General features: G+C 39.9%; 1 long non-coding RNA gene across 2 annotated transcripts in view; it reads right to left on the bottom strand.

Moving 5' to 3' along the window:
* The window catches only part of LOC125149162 (uncharacterized), a 135695-nt gene that overhangs the window by 44702 nt on the left and 73609 nt on the right, over positions 1–17384 (bottom strand). Inside the window, exon 5 of one of the 2 annotated variants that reach the window (XR_007145825.1) lies at positions 4213–5000. The exons of the other annotated variant lie outside the window; for it this stretch is intronic. This is a non-coding gene — a long non-coding RNA (uncharacterized LOC125149162). Of the gene's footprint in view, positions 1–4212; positions 5001–17384 lie in introns of those variants that run through there. 2 annotated transcript variants of the gene reach the window in all.

The raw sequence follows: 17384 nt of genomic DNA, 5'->3' as shown, positions 1-17384 counted from the left end.
CCAAATAACCCTGAGAAGGGAGCTCTCTCATAGGTGGTTAACAGCCACATTGGGAGAGAAACAATCTCACTGTATCTCAGTTGCCCCAAACTACCTACTGCCTTGTGCTCCAGTAGGTGGGAAAATGTCAGTTATACAGACTAAAGGTTCAGACTATATTTCTCCTTTAAGATTTAAAGTTGCAACATAAAAGTATCCTTTCCCAGCTCACAAGGGTCAAGTAGAACACATAATGCACAAGGCTGCATCTATCACATTCATAATGAAAAGGGTTTTATTGAATCCTTCAGAACATGTGTCTTTGAATACAAAAATGCTTGACAGGCAATTCAGACCAAATAAAAAGGGATATGAAGTGCATTGAGCATGGCAGTGTGAATGAGCCTGGAAGAACCCCTGGGATCACCTGAGCCATAAACTTTTGTGACCAGAAACCCTCCTTTTGTGAGAGGTGCTGCACCCAGACTTTATTTCCCAGAGACCAATGGCTTCCTTCCCTGGCCAAGGGCCTAACACCAGGAAGAGGCAGGCACTGAATGGCAGGTGGTGACCATTAAGAGACCCACCTTACCGGGGGGCCTGGGTGGCTCAGTCAGTTAAGTGTCTGACTTTGGCTCACGTCATGATCTTGTGGTTCATGAATTTGAGTCTTTTAGCCCTACTTCTGACTCTCTGCTGTCAGCACAGAGCCTGCTTCGGATCCTCTGTCCACCTTGCTTTCTGTCCCTCCCCCACTTGCTCTTTGTGTCTCTCAAAATAAATAAATAAACTTAAAAAAAGGGAGAGAGAGAGAGACCCACCTTACAAAACTGAAGAAAAAATTACTAAAATTTAAAAAATATGGGGCGCCTGGGTGGCTTGGTTAAGCGTCCAACTTCAGCTCAAGTCATGACCTCAGGGTCTGCGAGTTCAAGCCCTGCATTGGGCCCTGTGCTGACTGCTCAGAGCCTAGAGCCTGCTTCAGATTCTGTGTCTCCCTCTCTCTCTGCCCCTCCCCTCCTCACTCTCTCTCTCTCTCTCAAAAATAAACATTAAAAAAAATTTTTTTTAAATAAATAATACATTTACCTCAACCACTTTGGGAAAAGCTCTGACAGTTTCTTTATAAACTAAGCATACACCTACCCTATGAGCCAGCAATTCCAGTCCCAGGTCCTTGCTCAAGAGAACTGAAAACACATATCCACACAATTGTACAGGAACAGTTATAGCAGCTTTCTTCACAATAACCCCAAACTGAAAATAGCTAGGCATCCATTAACATGGGACTGGCTAAACAAGCTGTAGTCTACTCATGCAATGCAATTCCATTGGGCAATAGAAAGTGATGAATTACTGAAATAGTCAACAGTACAGATGAAACTCAAAACAATTAGGCACAATGAAAGCAGCCTTACACAAGAGTTCATGCTGTATGATTACATTTATATGAAATTCTAGAACAGTCCAAACTAATCTATCGTGGAGAAAAATAGACAATCCAAGAAAAGAAATGAAGGAACCAATTCCATTGACATTAGCATCAAAAAGAATAAAATAGGTATGAATCAACTTAGCCAAGGAGGCAAAAGACCCTGAAAACTACAAAACAGTGCTGAAGGAAATCAAGGGACAAAAAGGTTACTGTTTCCTTGAAGTGTTACAAGCTCTTCTATATGTTAAACCCAAATATACCTTTTGACTATTTCACCCTGGGTTCCCTAGAACAATCCACAGCAAGCTGCTGTCTTCTCCACATTCCAAAAATCTGAAAGCGGCTGACAAATATGTGGAAATGGCTCCTATATATCTCTTTGTATCATTTCCTAAGGACTTGATATTTTCTATAGGACATGGTTTGACAATATCTTGATATCCTGGCTGCACTCCAGTTTACAACAGTTTTGCTGTGCTGTTGTTTTTAACGATACCTACGAAGGAGCACAAGACCCCAGATAATAGCTAGGATGTGATAAACTAGGATTATTTAGCTTAATCTAGGAATGTCATCAAACATTTAGATCATGCTTTTGAGTCTGCAGTCTGGCCAGTTCTTTTCTCTCCTGTATTCATGAAATAGACACTGTTTAACCTAAATGCATTGTTTTCTAGTTAGAATTCTTCTTACTAGAAGTGTTTTTAATGTTTATTTCAAAAATTTTTTTAATGTTTATTTATTTTTTGAGAGAGAGACAGAGTGCGAGCAGGGGAGGGGCAGAGAGAGAAGACGACACAAAAATCTAAAGCAGATCCAGGCTCTGAACTGTCAGCACAGAGCCCGATGTGGGGCTTGAACTCACAGACCATGAGATCATGACCTGAGCTGAAGTCGGAGGCTTAACTGACTGAGCCACCCAGGCATCCCTCTTCTTACAGTTTTAATTCATGTTCTAGCCCTGAAATCGTTGTGGACCTTGCTGTTATCTGTCATATAAGCTATCCCTCCCAGGTTTTCAACACCAACTTATTAAATAAGCATGCCTGACAGCTCTTTACCAAAGTAAACATTAAAATATAAAACAAGAATCGCCAAGGTATATCATCAGAAACACTTATCTCCAATTTGACACTAATCAGTTAATAATTTCTGGGTGCAGTTGTTTAATCAGCTGAAATAATATAGAAGGTCATTGGCTGAGCATAAATAATCCTGAAAAAAAAAACCCACTTAACACCATTTAAAACAGAAAAAAATCCATTAAATATTGAAAATAATGTTTTATTGGAATGAATCTTAAAAAAAAAAAGCAAACGTCTTGCAAATGAATTCATTTTACTTGCAAGTTAACAAAATTTCAGTTATGATGGCAATAGTGAATCAGTTCTGAGAACAAAAAAGAATGGCTCGAGTCTTGTTATTTTATGAGAGGAGGGAGATCTTCTGACAAAACTATGACAGCAAGGTGTGGTCATCTTCATTTCATTTTTGGCATTCAGATTATCATCATAAAGACAGCCATTTCTGCAAAAATATTAGAAGGCTTGATTCATTGTCTTGACATCCTTACTTTTCCTTTTATAGTCAAGTAATTCATTTCTGTGGTCCTTTGAGGGCTTCGTGAATCTTTTCTTCCTCAATTAAGTCTGACTCTTCCAGATCTCTTTTTTTATTTTCTATTTTGGATTTCCTCCAAACAATTCTCTGAAAGACTTCTTGAAGTCCAGCATCTTTTGCAAGATTTATAATTTCACTTCACAATTGATTTGAATCCCTTCAAATAAGATAGCTATTTAAATGGATTCTGGATCCAGCTCATCCAGGTTGAAATCCTACCTGACCAAGAGCCTCAATTCTATAAAATGAATTAATAATATTCACCTTAAGGGGCTTTAATAGTATTAAGTGAGTACATATGGGTAATGCACATAAAACAGTGCCTGGCACATAGTAAGCATTTAATATTATAGTGCCTATTTTTAGTAATGTATTATACAAGAAAATCAGCAAGCCATCAACAGACAAAGGAGTTGGTGATTTGGGTTGGGACAGATGCTAGTATAAAGTGATGTTATGAGCTAAATTATGTCCCCTGGAATTCCTATGTGGAGTCCTAACCTGCAGTACCTTAGATAGTGACTATTTGAAGATAGGGTAATGCCTCCTGCAAGTTTAAAAGAAGCCATCAGAGTGGGCTATAATCCAATATGACTGGTGCCTAATAAGAAGATGAGATTTTATTAAAAAAAATTTTTTTTAAACGTTTATTTATTTTTGAGACAGAGAGAGACAGAGCATGAACGGGGGAGGGTCAGAGAGAGGGAGACACTGAATCTGAAACAGGCTCCAGGCTCTGAGCTGGCAGCACAGAGCCCGACGTGGGGCTCGAACTCATGGACCGCGAGATCATGACCTGAGCCGAAGTCGGCCGCTTAACCGACTGAGCCACCCAGGCACCCCAGGAAGATGAGATTTTTAAAAAATGTTTATTTATTTATTTTGAGAGAGAGAGAGAGAGAGAGAGAGAGCATGAATAGGAGAGGGGCAGAGACAGAGAGTGAGACAGAATTCCAAGCAGGCTCCATGCTGTCAGCACAGATCCCAATGAGGGACTTGAACTCACAAACCTTGAGATCATGACCTGTGCCGAAATCCAGAGTCAGATGCTTAACCACCTGAGCTACCGAGGCACCCCAGAAGAGGAGATTAGAGCAAAGACACACAGAGGAAAGACCATGGGAAGACACAGGGAGAAGAAGGCCATCTACAAGCCAAGGAAAAGGGCCTCAGGAGAAACCAACGCTGTTGATACCTTGACCTTGGACTTCAGCCTCCAGAGCTGTGAGAAAATAAATTTCTCTTGTTTAAGTCCCCCAGTCTGTGATATTTTGTTATTGCCATCCTAGCAAACTAACCCAAGTGAGGAAAGATATTTGAGTGTGACTATCTCACATCAAAAAGTCATTAGTTTTTTTTAAAAGTTCATTTCTAAGTATTTCTGTTACGATCATTTTATTTCTTTGCACCTTTGAGACTGAAGTCTTATGTAGTGAAAACTGGAACACAGCGGATCCTGGAATCAGCAGTCCACATTTCCTGTACACAAGGATGTCATGAGAGACTCCTGGCAAATGTCTTGCTCAAATAAGTCATTTCTGACTACAATATTTTCCTGTTCCTCCAGTCAAGTGCTACAAAATGGAAACAAGGTTGGTTGGCCTGAGCTCAGATTTCAGGGAACTCAAGAGAGTGCCTAGCAGTCACCACTTTTCTTTAATAAATACGCACAAAGCCCCTTTAATCATTCATTGGAGTTTCGCTGAAGCTCAGCATTAAACTTCACCAGTGCACAGATCCATAAGTCGCTTTTCCTGTTGGGCTGGAAAATCTGGAACTCATTTGCCCATCTCCGGTCTTTTGCCTGCTCTCTGTTTCCCCGATTCCTCCCGGTCGGATTGCCCTGTGATCACATCTGCAACTTCTTTCAGGACTCTGGGGTGTCATTTATCTAAGCCGACAACCCTGCTCTCATGTTAAGCAGCTAGATGCTCTTTTCTGCATCTGTCTTGGATTGAAGACCATTCTGTTTGGGACAGAAGACAAAAGCTTTATCGTTTGTGTGGTTTCATGACATATATGCATTTTTTTCATTTACATTGATCATCTGTCCTCTTTGTCTTTCCTGGTTCTATCAGTGCAAAATATTACACACTGTCACGAATATCCTTTATGCTGCAAAATTTCATTAAGTAGATATCAGTTGAATGCAAGATATACTATCCAGTGCTGCAGTGATTCCCCGGCTGACTATAAGATCCATTGATATGCTATAATAATTTGTATTATTCTAAGTATACTTAGGAATTTCAAATATAGTCCTATTTTTTTCTCTACTCCTGTGAGTCTTGAACTAATCTTGAATCTTTGGCATATATTACAAACAACGTTCTTAAAAAGATAAGTATCAGAAGTAATACATGTCATGTGATAAATCAGGGGCCCCTGGGTAGCTCAGTTCACCGAGCATCTGACATTGGCTCAGGTCATGATCTCAGTTTGTGAGTTCGAGCCCCACATCAGGCTTGCTGCTGTCAGCGCAAAGCCTGCTTGGGATCTTCTGTTCCCCTCTCTCTCTGTCCCTCCCCCACTCCCACTCCCACTCTCACTCTCAAAAATAAATAAAAGATTTTTAAAAATTAAAAAAATAAATGTCATGTGCTAAATCATACCATGCTGTCCTCCATTAAATAGTGCCACTTTAGAGGCACCTGGGTGGCTCAATCAGTTGAGCATCTGGCTCTTGATATTGTTAGGCTCTGCCCTAACAGCACAGAGCTTGTTTGGGATTCTCTCTCTCCCTCTCTCTCTCTCTCTCTGTGCTCCTCCCCTGTGTGCACACATTCTCTCTCTCAAAATACGTAAAATAAACTTTAAGAAAAAAAGGATTGCATTTTAAAAAAATGGTGCCACTTTAGGAAAGTATATACTTCTTCCCCTCCATGATTATACTGGTATTATCTAGACCCCATTCAGCGGCTCATGTATCAGATCCCCTAGACACTAGAGAAGGTCTGCAAAACCATCCACATTGGCACCTTCTAGGATGAAGCCAACTGGAAGCCTGTACTGCCCACCTGAGCCCCATTACCTCAGGGGACAGAGTCCTGTCACCAGCACTTATGTTTTCAGCTCTCGTAAGTCGGGCTTTCACTACTGCTCAACACTTATTCTAACATTTCCACTGACGGACGTGGCAGTACTTCCTAAGGGGCCTGCACAGATAACCCAAGAAACCCATCTCCTCCTGAAAGGAAGAAGTTATGCATGCCCTTCAGGAAATTGTCCTTTTGGCTGTGGTGCCTCAAGTCACTGTAGGAAAGTAGGAGTGAGAAAGAAGGCTGATGGGAGAGAGGCCCCATCCTTGCTTAAACTTGAGCGGATTCATTGCTTTTTTAATATATTTGGCTTCCTTCTAAGATTTTGTTTCAAGAAAGCCTTCAAGGTGGTTTGTAGTTCTAAGTATATCTGGAGGCTGCACACATCTACTCTTTACTTAAGGTTGCTAGGTTTAGCAAATAAAAATATGTGATACCCAATTAAATTCAAATTTCAGATAAACAACAGAATAGTTTTTGTATAATCATGTCTCACATATTGCATAGGACACACTCATACTGAAGAATGATCAGTTGCTTATCTGAAATTCAAATTTAACTGAGTGCCCTGTATCATACCTGCCAGTTTGGTCCTATTCTTAGTAAACTAACAGTCCTTCCTCTCACTCCAGATGCTGACAATGTGGCAGGCTGACCACCTCAAAGTGTGTCTTGTCTAATAGATCCCTTTTGGTGATTGCCCCTTAAGTCTTTAGCTGCAACCCTTTCCTATTCAGATCTCAGCCTGTTGATCCCTGTCCCTCAGGCCCAGCATACTCCACTCCCAGCTGAACTCTTGAGGACAGTCTGGCTTCAGGCCCCACTGACCCAGCTCACTTTGACATGGATAATCAGAATGACTGACTCCATTTTAGGCCTGCCAGTCAGGGAAGATGTTCACCTGTGTGGATCACTGGAAACGTCTATATATCAATACTTCCATTTCTCAGCTGGGAAACAAACCCCAAAACTTCATAGGTTTCCACCATGAAGTCTTGACTGAGATTGGTGATCTACAACTGGCTGGTGTTACAGGTTGGAGGAAACAAGGGGCTGGTAAAACGCTATGTGAGTTGCCTTTGGTTGAGAGAATGGGAAGAAGGGAATGTGTTCTGTCATTGCTGTGAAATGAATGGAAGGATCTAGAATGTGGCTTGAAGAAGAATATTGTCTCAGATACCAAGGACATTTGACAGGGTGCTTAGAATGACAGAAAGAGCAAGGAGAATCAGAGTCAAGAGTCTAAACATTATTCTAGGATCTGCTTGATGAAATTCTGAGGCAGGTATGTAACCTCTCTGAGCTTTCTCTCACATGTAACAGGATGCTTGTGCCTGTCTTGCTGGGTTTTGTGGGAATTAAATAAAATACCACCTAAAGTTGTCTTCCTTCCCATTTCCTTCTATTCTTTCCTAAATTATTTTCTCTGCTCTAAACAATACAAAACAAAATAAAAGGATTATGGTTTGGAGAGTATAAAGTGAAGAGGTCAAAAAAGAAAAGAAATATCTAGAAATATTAACATTAAAGAAAATTATACAAATTATTTGGAAAATATTCCAATTAAGCAGGAGAATATGAAGAGATTCTGTTTAAAGACAGAACACACACATTTATAGCTTCTCCTTCCAGAAACACAACTGAAAGTATGGCAAAAGGACAAACAAAAGCCGTAAACGCTCAGAACAAAGAGAATAACAGAGAAGATAATAGCCACAAAATACTGGGAGGCAGAAAGCAGAAGAAAAAGTGAACGGACTTTGCCCTCCATAAGAGGAAGCCTGATTTTCCATGGATAGCACTAGACAATGAGAGAAATGGCCATACCAGTCCAATACAGGAGATAATGAAGACATGAGGGTCACATCTCAAGCCTCCTCCCCCAAACCTTCAGTGGGATGAATACCCTACCCCACCTTGTCAGAGGACCAAACTTGCTTCCTGAATCCTAGCTGTCAGGCATAAACCTCCCAAGCAGGTAACAATTACAGAGAAAATACCTAAAAAAAATTCTGAAGCAAAGGGGCACCTGGGTGGCTCAGTTGGTTGAATGTCCAACTTCTTCTGCTTAGGTCATGATCTCATGGTTCTTGAGTTTAAGCCCTGTATCGGGCTCTGTGCTGACAGCTCAGAGCCTGGAGCCTGCTTCAGATTCTGTGTCTTCCTCTCTCTCTGCCCCTCCCTAACTTGCTTTCTCTTTGTCTCTCTCTCTCTCAAAAATAAATAAACATTTAAAAAAAAATTATTTTTAAATTCTGAAGCCAAGAATGATCCTCAGCCAAGAATGAAGCTCAGCCTTTAGGAAAGCCCAAGACTTACTAGTCTACAGAGAGTCCAAACAGCTTATTAGTGCTAAACTTTTGTTATCAGACATTTGAGGGGGAATTACCTATATGAAAAATGTAGTTCTAAACATCATTGGGGTGGGGGTGGGGAATCAATTCAGAGGAGATCCAGATTATACATATTAATGAAAACTTTAAAAAACAGTCATTAATGTCCTCCCAGAGATGATCAAATATTTTATCCATGAAACAAGAACAGGATGTCACTAAAAATTTCAGAAAAAAACAGCTCTTAGAAATAGAAAATACCCATCTCTAGGATGGCACCAATCATAAGATTATTTTTTTACTACTGTTTAAAAGTGCACAATTTTGGGGCGCCTGGGTGGCTCAGTTGGTTGAGCGTCCGACTTCAGCTCAGGTCATGAACTCGCGGTCCGTGGGTTCGAGCCCCGCGTCGGGCTCTGTGCTGACAGCTCAGAGCCTGGAGCCTGTTTCGGATTCTGTGTCTCCCTCTTTTTCTGGCCCTCCCCTGTTCATGCTCTCTCTCTCTCTGTCTCAAAAATAAATAAAACATTAAAAAAAATTTTTTTTTAAATAAAAATGCACAATTTTTATTTTTGCCTACTGAAAAACTTTTAATGTGGCTTAGAGATAGATGTATGATAGCTCATCACCATTGTGTGTGTATGAAAATATAAGAAAAATGCATTACTTCCTAAACATCTTCATATTCAGAATTTGAATCTTCTGAAACCACTTCCCAAGTCAGAATCACTGACATCTTTTCTCCTTTATTGAATTTCTTTCTTCATGCCATTAGACTACAGAAATGCATCATTTCTTAGCCAATTACTCGACTGGAATTTTAGGGACTTTTTCCCAAGCTACTGATATCTATCTTTCAAATTTTAACTCTAGCACTGTATTTTTTTACTTACATCATAGTTTCATCTTTTCTTGATTGAGCTGTACATTACTGGATGTCATGCACTTCTCTTCAAAGTCAGCAGGAAGCTTCTGACCAGCTGAAGTTCAAGGCTTCAGTGATAATCTTGCACAAGGTACAAGTTGGTCACATGAGCTCCTTGTTGCTTTGATATTTCTTTCATTTATTCCAAGGCATTTGGCATTTTCCTTGCCTTCAACTACATTTCTTGACATGTGTGGTATCAACAATGCTTATAACTCATGTGAGATGACAAGTTTGTATAAGCAATGACAATGGTGCTATGACTACTGCCTGGACAACAGTCATTGTAATGGGACATTATTTATGAAAAAAAATCCTGATTTTAGAGGCTTTAAAATCTTGAAAAAATGTACACCTTGGAATCACTGAAGAGCATTAAAAAAAAAAAATAACACTCACTAGAGGAGATAGAAGATTTAAGAAATGTCTCAGAAAGTGTGGGGGGGGGGGAGGGGAGAGGGGGGAAGACATAGAGAAAGAAAATAAAAAAGGCAAGAAAATTGGGACCGAATACAGAATATCCAGCAAATAAATATAAGGAATTTGAGAAAGAAGAGAGAATAGATCAAATGGAGGGAAAAAAACAAAGAAATAACTCAAGAACATTTCTCATAACCAACATACAAGAGTTTTCAGATGGAAAGGGCTCACCAAGTGCCCAGCACAATAGATGAAAATAGCAATACTCAAAGGCACATCACTGTGAAATGAGGGAGAGAGCATGACCTTGAAAACTTCCAAAAAGGAGGGCATCTGGGTGACTCAGTCTATTAAGTGTCTGACTCTTGATTTCAGCTCTCATGGTTTGTGGGATTGAGTCCCACATCAGGCTCTGCACTGACAGTGTGGAGCCTGCTTGGGATTCTCCCTCTCCCTCTCTCTCTGCCCTTCCCCCACACATTCTCTCTCTCTCTCTCTCTCCCTCTTTCCAAATAAATAATAGAAACTTTAAAAAAAAAAAAAATTCCAAAAAGGAAAAAAAAACAGATTCCTTATAAATAATCTGGTATTAGAATGACTCTAGATTTCTTAATGGCCACATCGTAAACAAAGAGAATAAAGTAATGTAAAAATTCTCAGGAAAATAATACTTAGATTCAAAATTCTATCTCCAGACAAATTATCAATTAAATATGAGACTAGAATAAAAATGTCTCCACATATGCAAAGTCCCAAAACATTTATCTCCAACTACCCTTGGAAGATATTAGGGGAAGATACCCAAGGAAGTACTCTACCAAAATGAGTGAATAAACCAAGAAAGAATTCAGGGAATCCAACAAAAGAGAGCTGTAAAAAGAATCCCCAGGAAAAAAGTGGAGGAAATCCAAGATGATAGTTTTGTTGTGAGCCTAGATAGTAACCAGCCTAGCAAAGAGGAGGTCAAAACAGTTGGGGAGAGAAAATTCCAAGAAGATGAAACTGATAGAAAATCATTTATATTGACAAGAGATTTAGACCATGGGGAAATATATTGAAATATATTAGATATGAGTAAGTTGCTTAGAAAACTAAGCAAAGAGGAAAAAATCTTGACAATTACTAACTCCAGGGAAAATATAAAGTTGAGGAGTAATCATAGTATACTATGACTTAATCAGCAGTGACTAGCATTTATAGTCACAAAAAAGAAATCCCCAAATACCAATATACCCCAGATTGTGATATATCTTGAGTAGGGGGTGGGGTTGGTCACATGTGTATGATATAGGTGCAGTGGAAAAGTTAATGACAGAACACAAAATCCTCACCTTCCAATGTGGGAAAGTGGTAGACATAGTGCCCAGAAGTAAAAAATCAACAAATAGTGGTACAAGCATGTTATTAGAGATGTGAAGATAAGGACAAAAAGTTGTGGTTAAAAGTGTGAGTGGTTCCTTCTGGGGATTGTTAACCAGAGCGAGGAAGCAAGGGCTGTGTAAGGGACTGTTTGTTTTCACAATAAACCTTATAGAATCATTTGATTCTCAAAATGCTTAATAAAAAAATTAAAACAACAAAATATGTGGAGAGTAGAAAAAATAAAAGAGGCATTAGAATGAAGAGATCACCAGAATCTATGCATGGGCCCAACTCTTTTAACCTCTCTGACATTCAGTTTCCTAACCTATAAAATATAAAATTATAGTATGGTTCCTAATGCCCTGCATTGATTGCAAGAGGTCAATACAGTAAGATAGGTGTAAAGGTTTTATAAATCTAAAACTCTATAGAAATGTAAGGACCTGTTTTTATTAACTGCACAAGGCAACACGCAGGCTCTTTGATACTTGTTTGCAGCCCTCAGAAAACTTGAACCCAAAACCACAGCTGTGCAGAGATATTATGGCTAATCCTTACAGAAAAGAATATGTTGCTACCTTCCACAGGGCACTGTGGCTGCTCTTATGAATGTTCATGGAGTTTGAAGTGAAGCTAGTGTTTCATGCTGTGTGCTGGGTACATATCCAGTGTGTATTGTAAGATACTTCCCAAGGTGGCTCCTGAGCCATCTTGTCTAGATAACCACACGCAAAAAAGGCCAAGTTTGTAGTATAGCTAATAACATTGTACAGATTTCAATTTCCTGGTTTTGATAATACTTTATGGTTATGTAAGATGTTATCATTGAGGGAAGCTGGACGAAGAGTACCCAGGAAGTCAATGTACCATTTTTGTAACTTCTTGTAAGTCTAAAATGAATTATAGAACAAAACGTTAAAAAATAAAAGTACCCAGATCTGCTCAATGCCCCAAACGAAAGGGAATTCAAGCTACATCTGGGATGCAAAGAGGCTGTTCTTTCGAGGAAATGCTGCGTCAATGCCCTTCTAGGCTGCTCTCTTCTTGCCAGGAAGGAATGGTCTTTTGTGAGATCTGTTTTCCTGAACCATTTGCTCAATATCTCTCCTCAAACCACTGTTTTATTTTGGCCATTAAGAACAATTACCAGGTACAGTCATCCACGTTGAAGAAGGAAAAGAATATAATCATTTTGCTTACTTTCAGATAACAAAGCCGGAAATCAGAAGTCCTTGGATAACCTGAAAAAAATCCCAACTTCGTTTTATTTAAGGATGCCAAGACTCCTTGTGCCACTGGCACTGTAGGAGGAGGGATTTCCTGCATGCTGAATAACTATTGCAAGATGTATTAGCCCACAGCTTCGGAAGTTCCAGATTTCTTGGCACCAAGGGATTATGAATAATCCTCTCCGCTCCCCTTGACTGTTGGAGGACTTTCAAAATGTTTTCTGGGCCTCAACCCTCCTGCCCTTTGATCTTGTCAGGGGGAATGCAAGACATCAAGTTGTTCATATGCTAACTAGTTGCAGTGTCTTTCCAACTTTAGGGTGCATAGGAATCACCTGGAAAAAACACAGATTCTCAGGCCACACCCCCTGAAGCTCTGACTCCATAGATCTGGGCTGGGGCCAATTATCTCCAATATTGACAATTGACAATATTGACCGTAGATCACACTGTGTAAATCACTGGCAGAGGGTACTTGGCTTATAAAAGATCGAGAAAAAGCCTTATTAGACAGAAGGTTTAATTAAAAGGCATATAGAAATCAAAGGGTTTGACATGAGAATTGAATTGTTAAGAAATGAAAATGTGGTCATGGTTTATCAGCTCACATTTTAGATTTAATAACCCTTTCAGTAATCATTTAAGAATGAAAATTTAGGGGCATGGATGGCTCAGTTGGTTAAGCATCTGACTTCAGCTCAGGTCATGATCTCCCGGTGGTGGGATTGAGCCCTGCGCTGGGCTCCGCAGTGACAATGTGGAGCCTCCTTGGGATTCTCTCTCTCACCCTCTCTTTCAAATAAATAAATAAACTTAGAAAAATAAGAATGAAAATTTAGAATTGTCCAGTTATTTTCACTTGTGACATATGGCATCAATGTTGTTATTTTTCAGTCCCTTAACTGGGACAAACCGAAGCAGAATTCTTTACTGTCCCTCCCCCTCCCCCCAATGTTAAGTACTTGCATCTAAAGTACACAGACTGGAGAAGCCAAGACGGCGGAACAGCATGGAAGCTTTTTATGTGTCTCGCGTCCATAAAATACCAACCAGCACTAAACCAGACCAACACTAAACCATCCTGCATACCTAGAAAACTCATCTGAGGATTAACACAACAATCTGCACAACCTGAACCACAGAATTCAGCATGTACGCGGCGCGGAGAGGTGAACTTGGGGAGCGAGAAGCCGCAGGAAGGGAGGTGGTTTTGCGGGCGGAGAGTGAACAGAGATGGGGTGGGGGGAGAATACGGGAAAAGCACCCCCAAAAAAACAGCTGGAGAGAAAGTGGAAAAGTGGAAACAGCCACAGGGACTGAACTAAAAAGGGAGAAAGGAGAAAGGAGAGGGCTTAAATTCCATTAAGACTATAAACAGGGGGAGGGCAGAGTCTGAAACTCCACAGTTCCATACCTGGTGAGAAGGGTGAATCCCCAGGAGCAGAGTGGAGTCCGGGGTTCTTCAGGCCACACGGGGAGAGGCGGTTCCCATGCTGGGAGGACACCTGGTGGAGGCTGTGTGGGTCCCCCAAAGGCAAGGCCCCAGTGGACCTGGGAGAACAACCACATTCGCTGGTGCTGGAACAAGGTCATTAAAGGTTAAGCCTGGTGCCAGATGCATGTCATGATTTTCCATAATCCTTGAAATGCTGCTGCTACACGATCTCACGAACTTTTTCTGGGGCGAGCTGGCACCCGGCTGCAGCCTCTGAGCATCGGCAAAAGCACGGCCCTGCGAACATTCCTGGGTGCGGCTGGCCCGCGGCCATTGCTCCGTGAGACCCTCAGCAGAGAAGCAGAGCTAGACAAAGCCACAGTCCCTCAGAAGTAAGGGGTCCGAAAAAACAGCCGCATCGGAGACAAAACTCAGGAGGGAGGTGCTGCCTGGGGCTTGGTCACGGACTGTGTAAAAGTGGGGAGTGGATGGAAGCCGAAGACAAAGGACAAGTGAGCGATTGCTCATCAGGGAGAACAGAGTTGAGATACTAGAGACTGGGTACCTGGGTGACGCCATTTTCACGGCTCCCGCGCATGCGCATATGCACCTACAAGCACCACGGCAATTCACCCCAGTAAGCGAAGCAGCGCCATCTAGTGGAGAAGGGAGTCATTACACTAAGTCGCACCGAGCTGGGCTAACCTCGCTCTTCAGGAACACAAGTCTCTCCGCCTGCTTAGTTTATGGACTATAAAGTGCTTCATAGTTTGACTTCTAGGGGAAAATGAAGTAATTTCAGTCACATTTCAGTCTGTTCACTGGTCCATCTATTCAGTTTTCTTTCTTTTTTTTCTTTTTTCTCTTTTTCGTTTCTTTTCTTTTTCTTGAATACAGAAAGAAAAATTCATTTTTATTTTCAATTTTTATTAATATTTTTCTCTAATTTTTCTCTACTGTATTTTTTACTTCTGTCTAAATTTTTTCAAATTCTATTTCACTTCCATCATTTCATTTTAGTCTATTTCAGTATATTCATTTTTTAAAATTTTCAAACGATTTTCTTTTTTTCTTATTTCCCCTTTTATTCTCTAATCTATCAAGCCGCTTTCAACACCCATACCAAAACACACCTAGGATCTAGCTTCATTTATTAGATTTTTTGTGTGTGTGTTTGTTTTCAATTTTTAAATTTTAATATTTTTTTAATTTTAATTTTTTCACTTCATTAATTCCTTTTCTCTCTTCAAAACAATGAAACCAAGGAATCCACCCCAAAACAAAGAGCAGGAAGAAACAACAGCCAGGGACTTAACCAACACAGAGATAAGAAGATGTCTGAACCAGAATTTAGAATCACGATGATAAGAATGCTAGCTGGAGTCGAAAATAGATTAGAATCCCTTTCTGCGGAGATAAAAGAGGTAAAGCTAGTTAGGATAAAATAAAAAATGCTATAACTGAGCTGCAATCTCAAATGGAGGCCACGGAGGCAAGGATGGATGAGGCAGAACAGAAAATCAGTGATATAGAAGACAAACTTATGGAGAATAATGAAGCAGAAAAAAAGAGGGAAACTAAGGCACAAGAGCACAATTTAAGAATTAGAGAAATCAGTGACTCATTAAAAAGGAACAACATCGGAATCATAGGGTCCCAGAAGAGGAACAGAGAGAAATAGGGGTAGAAGGGGTATGTGAGCAAATTATATTGGAAAACTTTCCTAACCTGGGGAAAGACACAGACATCAAAATCCAGGAAGTACAGAGGACTCCCACTAGATTCAACAAAAACCGACCATTAACTAGGCATATCATAGTCAAATTCACAAAATACTCAGGCAAAGAGAGAATCATGAAAGCAGCAAGGGAAAAAAAATCTTTAACCTACAAGGGAAGACAGATCAGGTTTGCAGCAGACCTATCCACAGAAACTTGACAGACCAGAAAGGAGTGGCAGAATATATTCAATGTGAAACATATGCAGCCAAGAATTCTTTATCCAGCAAGGCTGTCATTCAAAATAGAAGGAGAGATAAAAAGTTTCCCAGGCAAACAAAAATTAAAGGAGTTTGTGACCACTAAACCAGCCCTGCAAGAAATTTTAAGGGGGACTCTCTGAGGGGAGAAAAGATGGGAAAAAAATATATATATATATATAATATATATATTTTTATATATAATATATATATAATATATATTATGTATATAATATATATATTATATATGTAAATATATTATATATTTATATATAATATATTTATATATTATATATAAAAATATATAAAAAAACATATATATATAAAACAAAAGCAACAAAGAGTAGAAAGGATCAGAGAACACCACCAGAAACTCCAACTCTATAAGCATCATAATGGCAATAAATTCATATCTTTCAGTACTCACTCTAAACATCAATGGACTAGGGGCGCCTGGGTGGCTCAGTCGGTTAAGCGTCCGACTTCGGCTCAGGTCACGATCTCGTGGTCCACGAGTTCGAGCCCCGCGCCGGGCTCTGGGCTGATGGCTCAGAGCCTGGAGCTTGCTTCCGACTCTGTGTCTCCCTCTCTCTCTATCCCTCCCCCGTTCATGCTGTGTCTCTGTCTGTCTCAAAAATAAATAAACGTTAAAAAAAAACAATTAAAATAAATAAATAAATAAACAAACATCAATGGATTCAATGCTCCAATGAAAAGACACAGGGTAACAGAATGGATAAGAAACCAAGATCCATCTATATACTGTTTACAAGAGACCCACTTTAGACCTAAAAACACCTTCAGATTGAAAGTAAGGGGATGGAGAACAATCTATCATGGTAATGGTCAACAAAAGAAAGCCGGAGTAGCCATACTTACATCAGACAATCTAGACTTTAAAATAAAGACTGTATCAAGAGATGCAGAAGGGCATTATATCATAATCAAGGGATCTATCCACCAAGAACACCAAACAATTGTAAACATTTATGCGCCAAATGTGGATGCACCCAAATATATAAATCAATTAATCACAAACATAAAGAAACTCATTGATAGTAATACCATAATAGTAGGGGACTTCAAAACCCCACTCACAGCAATAGACAGATCTTCTAATCAAAAAATCAACAAGGAAACAATGGCTTTGAATGACACATTGGACAAGATGGACTTAACAGATATATTCAGAACATTTCATCCTAAAGCAGTGGAATATACATTCTTCTCCAGTGCACACAGAACGTTTTCCAGAATAGACCACATACTGGGACACAAATCAGCCCTCAACAAGTACAAAAAGATCAAGATCATACCGTGCATATTTTCAGACCACAACACTATGAAACTTGAAATCAACCACAAGAAAAAATTTGGAAAGGTAACAAATACTTGGAGACTAAAGAACATCCTACTAAAGAATGAATGACCTAACCAAGAAGTTAAAGAGGAAATTAAAAAGTTCATGGAGGCCAATGAAAATCATAACACCACAACCCAAAACGTCTGGGACGCAGGAAAGGCAGTCATAAGAGGAAAGTATATAGCAATCCAGGCCTTCCTAAAGAAGGAAGAAAGATCTCAGATACACAACCTAACCTTACGCCTTAAAGAGCTGGAGAAAGAACAG

Source organism: Prionailurus viverrinus, chromosome D3, assembly GCF_022837055.1.
Source record: "Prionailurus viverrinus isolate Anna chromosome D3, UM_Priviv_1.0, whole genome shotgun sequence".
NCBI lineage: Eukaryota > Metazoa > Chordata > Mammalia > Carnivora > Felidae > Prionailurus > Prionailurus viverrinus.
Note: the sequence above shows the minus strand (reverse complement) of the source record. Positions and strands in the feature narration are given on the sequence as shown.